Source organism: Saccopteryx leptura, chromosome 4 (genome assembly GCF_036850995.1).
Source record: "Saccopteryx leptura isolate mSacLep1 chromosome 4, mSacLep1_pri_phased_curated, whole genome shotgun sequence".
Classification (NCBI taxonomy): Eukaryota; Metazoa; Chordata; class Mammalia; order Chiroptera; family Emballonuridae; genus Saccopteryx; species Saccopteryx leptura.
The window spans coordinates 49,184,667-49,190,269 of NC_089506.1; the positions used below are offsets into that span (position 1 = coordinate 49,184,667).

The 5,603-nt window shown below is 42.7% G+C and overlaps 1 pseudogene; it reads right to left on the reverse strand.

Moving 5' to 3' along the window:
* On the reverse strand, nucleotides 1-223 carry LOC136404375 (protein kish-A pseudogene; annotated as a pseudogene).
* Between the last annotated feature and the right edge of the window lie 5,380 nt (nucleotides 224-5,603).

The following is a 5,603-nucleotide window of genomic DNA, read 5'->3' on the forward strand; positions in this document are numbered from 1 at the left end:
CTAAGCTATTGTATGAAGGGCATGCTGAAGGTCATCACTGTGCAGCACACTGCACCATAAGGACTCTTCTGTTCACCAGTTCTGGTGCACTTTCAAAATATACCCAACAACCCAGTTTTATTTCTGTCCAGGAGGCTGAGTGCCAAGGATCAGTGTGAGCACAGGTACATATAAGCAGCAAGATTACATTGAACCGACTCTGAAAATTGAAAATGGCAGACATTGTGAGGCTGGCGAAGCCCAATTCATATCACCCTTCTGGGCCCAGGGTGGAATGATGATTACTTCTAAGTAGCTACTGAGTGAGCCAAAATATACAAATTCCCCAGAATAAAAATATTTGAGTAATTCAGGGGTAGAATGTTTATTGAAAATAAAATTTGGATTGAGGGAGTTGAGTAGCATGGATTGAAGGGTAACTGTATAAAAATAACTGAGTGGAGTCACAGCATGGTCATATTTTTCTTGAGAGCTAACTTTAGAACATAATACTAATGTGAAATGAATTTAGCTATTGTATCTTGTTGAACCATCACAACTACTAAGGAATTCATGTTTAAATATTTTATAAAACTGATATAAAATAGAAAAAGCCTGTAGAAAACAGAAATACTTTACACAAGAGTGAAATGGTTTCAATAACCAGGCCTCTGACCAGGGACTTTCCTTCTGTTCTTGAGAGGTTCTTAACTTCGTTGAGAATAGGAATTACTGTATAGAGTACAAGGCAGAAGTCCATGTATACCGAACTGGGAAAGCTACTTTAATGGTGCTTTGGCCAAAATACAGTTTGTCCAAATGTGCTGATTTTAGAAATTTAACACTGAATTCCGCCCCTCTCCACTAAAGATGTGACTCTTAATTAGGGTTGCCAGATAAGATACAGAATGCCTAGTTACATTTGCATTTCAGATAAACAGTGAATATTTTTCTAGTGTACACGTGTTTATTTAGGGAATAATTATTAAAAAATTATCTGGACTCTGACCAGTTGGCTCAGTGGTAAAGCATTGGCCCAGCGTGTAGAAGTCCCAGGTTTGATCCTGGTCAGGGCACACAGAAGAAGCACCCATCCACTGCTCTACCCTTCCCCCTCTCCTTCCTCTCTATCTCTCTCTCTTCCCCTCCCGCAGCCAAGGCTCCACTGGAGCAAAGTTGTCCCCGGGTCCTGAGGATGGCTCCATGGCCTCTGCGTCAGGCTCTAGAATGGCTCCGGTTACAATGGAGCAACACCCCAGATGGGCAGAGCATCACCCCCTGGTGAGCTTGCCAGGTGGATTCCGGTCGGGCACATGTGGAAGTCTGTTCCTCTGCCTCCTCGCTTCTCACTTCAGAAAAATACAAAACAAACAAAAAGATTGAACAGGTTTCATTTGTGAAGAGATTTTATATACACAGGAGATACACACACAATTTTATAAGAAAACTTGAGTGATGCCTGCCATTATTTCATATTGGGTCAGCCTTTGGTGGACAAAGAGGCTTCACTGCATTACTGACAAAATATTTTTTGGATAAGATGTTTCTCTTACTTATAAAAGAACTGGCAGTGCTATTATCTCGCAATAAATCCTGTGATTGCCATGGGCCACAGCACAAAGTGCTCTGTCCTTTTGCTGCACCATTAGGTTTCTCATTAGTATCCATTAACCAACAATTTCCACTTACGCGTGTACAGCCAGAATTCCTTCTGAAATGGAAAAATGTAGAAGCGATGATGCAATCATAGACTGTTTGTTTATTTCTCATCAGTTCTAGTTTGCCTTATAAATGGATCAGAGTTCTCATCAAGTATTAAGCATTAGGAAGCTGCCAGGAGTTCCAGTAGCAGTTTCCTTGTTCAATGATGCTTAAGGTAAGTAACCAAAGTTATGCTGAATGAAAAATTTTAGTGGTTTTATCCAAAAATTTAGAGAGTAAAACTTAAATCAATTTTATTTGGCCTCCTTGGTCATTATTTACCACATCCATGACAGAAAGCCTGAGATTCTAACAGGAAAATTGGCACTGAGAAACAGACCCCTACTGGACCATGCAGTCAATACCGCTCACCACACCTTGGGGGACCCAAGCCTCCCTCATCTATCCCTGCCGTAGCTACCAGCGGGAAGTGACCCCGCAGGCATCCTATCCCAGAGGCCATGTTGTTTCTCAAAAATTCAACCTCCTTCTCTCTTCTGTCTTTTCCTCCTTCCTTCCATCAGAAAAAAAAATTTTTTTTTCATGATAAGAAAAAGAAAAAAAGAGACTGTTTCAAGGGGACCATAGCAGATAATATAAAAATCTTTTATTAGGAAATTATAATCAGTGATTTAGTGCAGGAGTTACCATGTCAGACTAAAAGTAATAAAAGTTTACAGAGGGGAGAGACAAGATGGCGCTGGAGTAGGCGGACGTACCAGCATCTACCTCCCAGAACCAAAGTGGATTACAAACTAATTTTATGAACTAACAGCTGGAAAAACCAACTTTGGACTAAACTAAAAGGACTCTTCAACCAAGGAACGCTGAACAAGCCACACAGAGACTGGTAGGAAAAGCGGAAACGCGGAGAGGGTTGCCCAGCTCCTCGGAGCGAACGGCAGCAGGGAGAGACTCGCGTGGAGGGAAGTGAGTTTAGCAGAGGGGAAAGGGTCCTGAGCCCCAGGAACAAAGCCCCAGCCTGCAGCCCCAGACCCCAGAAGAGGCGTAAAGACAGTATTTAGCCAGAAACAAGTCAGGATACTGTTTGTGAGGGAGTCTGATTTCTCAGACCCAGGATCCTTCTTAAAGGGACCACGCAAAACATCTCTCTCACAAACACTCACCCGGGGCTCCTGGAGACGGAGGGAGAGGGGAGAGAACCACAGTAACAGGAAGAGAGTATAATCTAGGAGGCACAGGGAGAAACATTTTGGGAGATAGCCACCCTAACCCCTGGGACGAGTCACTCCCCAAAGCTGAAGTGAATATTTCCCCCGGAAATAGCAATACCAGCAAAGGGAAGCAGGAGAGCAGCCAAACAAGCTCCCCCGCAGCATTCAGAGCAGAGTCACATAGAAGGAGGGAGCTTTCGGGTCTACAGTAGTGAGTCTTAGGGTCCGAGCTGCAACGCCCCCACCCACACGGCTGAGGGCGCGCCGGAGGGCGGGCGGCAGCGGGAGACAAAAGCGCGGTTCTGCTGGCAGGGTTGGAAGCCGGCTGGCCACCACTGGGCTCAGGTGTGAGCTCAATCTTGCCCGGCTAGGGAGAAGGGGGCATGCAAAAGTGGCCAAGCTCAGCTGCTGGCAGCCTGTAATCCAGCCTCGGGAGAAGGGCGGGAACCTGGGAAAGGGTAGAAACCAGCCCCGGAGCAAGGGCAGAGGAGCACATCCCCACCCTGCCCGTGCAACCTAGGCTTGCGGTCTGACTTGGTAGCCGGCTCCTCCCGCGGGGGTGGAGCCAAAAGCCCAGAAGAGGCGGAGTTCCGCTACGGAGCTGAGCTTGGGCACGCAGCCCTGCCTGGTGGTAGAGCCAAGGCTAGTAGCTGTTCCTTGAGTGGGATCATCCGGCAAAGGCAGGGCGAAAGCTCGGAAACAGGCGGAGACCCGCAGCTGAGCAAAGGTGCTCGCCAGTGCCCTCAGGACCGAGCATAACGTCACACACGGGGGTGGGGCAAAGGCCAAGGCCACCAACCCTTGTGCACCCGAGCACGTGATCACAGCCACTCCCGTGAAGAGAAAATGCGGAGGCAGAGAAATACAACACAAATAAACCAAGAGAAATCCCCAGAAAAGGAACTAAGTGAATCAGATATAACCAAATTACCAGATGCAGAGTTTAAAATAACGATTGTTAGGATGCTCAAAGATATTAGAACCACCATAGATGGCCATTACAAAAACCTAAATAAAGAGATAACAAATATAAAAAAGGACATTGAAATAATAAAAAAGAATCAGACAGAAATGACAAATACAATATCTGAAATAAAGAATACAATGGAAGGAATTAAAAGCAGGATGGATGAAGCAGAGAATCGAATCAGTGAGTTAGAGGACACAATAAATAAAGGCACGGAAGCAGAGCAGAAAAAAGAAAAGAGACTCAAAAAGTCTGAGGAAACTCTAAGAGAGCTCTGTGACAACATGAAGAGAAATAACATCCGCATCATAGGGGTTCCTGAAGAAGAAGAGAAAGAACAAGGGATAGAGACTTTGTTCAAACAAATTATAGCAGAAAACTTTCCCCAGTTAAGGCAGGAAAATGTCTCACATGTTCAGGAAGCACAGAGAACTCCATTAAGGAGAAACCCAAAGAAACCAACACCAAGACACATCATAATTAAATTACCAAAGCTAAATGATAAAGAGAAAATATTAAAAGCTGCGAGAGAAAAAAAGACTATCACCTACAAAGGAGCCCCCATAAGGATGACTTCTGACTTCTCAACAGAAACACTTGAGGCCAGAAGGGAATGGCAAGAAATATTCAAAGTAATGCAGAACAAGAACCTACAACCAAGACTACTTTATCCAGCAAGGCTATCATTTAAAATTGAAGGAGAAATAAAAAGCTTTACAGACAAAAAAAACTCAAGGATTTCACTGCAACCAAACCAAGGCTGCAAGAAATGCTAAGGGACCTGTTGTAAACAGGTCAAAGGAAAAAAAGAATATAGCAAAAGAGAAAAACAGTTTTAAAGAAAAAAAATGGCAATAAACAATTACATATCAGTAATAACCTTAAATGTTAATGGATTAAAAGAGCCGATCAAGAGACATAGGGTAGCTGCGTGGATAAGAAAACAGGACCCATACATATGCTGTCTACAAGAGACACACCTTAAATCAAAAGATGCACACAGACTGAAGATAAAAGGATGGAAAAAAATATTTCACGCAAATGGAAATGAAAAAAAAGCTGGGGTAGCAATACTTATATCAGACAAAATGGACTTTAGAACAAAGACCATAGTTAGAGATAAAGAAGGTCACTACATAATGATAAAGGGAGCAATCCAAAAGGAAGATATAACCATTATAAATATCTACGCACCTAATATAGGAGCACCTAAATATATAAAGCAGACTTTGATAGACTTAAAGGGCGAGATCAACAGCAATACTATAATAGTAGGAGATTTCAATACCCCATTAACATCATTAGATAGATCCTCAAGAAAGAAAATTAACAAAGAAACAGCAGACTTAAAGGACATATTAGATCAACTCGATCTAATAGATATCTTCAGAACCTTTCATCCTAAAGCAGCAGAATATACATTCTTTTCAAGCGCTCATGGTACATTCTCTAGAATAGACCACATGTTAGGGCACAAAAGCGGGCTCAACAAATTTAAGAAGATTGAAATCATATCGAGCACTTTCTCTGATCACAATGGCATTAAACTGGAAATCAACCACAACAGAAAAATTGAAAAACATTCAAACACTTGGAAACTAAATAGCACAATATTAAACAATGAATGGGTTAACATTGAGATCAAAGAAGAAATTAAAAAGTTCCTAGAAACAAACGATAATGAGCATACATCAACTCAAAATTTATGGGACACAGCAAAAGCAGTCCTGAGAGGGAAGTTTATAGCATTACAGGCATACCTCAAGAAGCTAGAAAAAGCT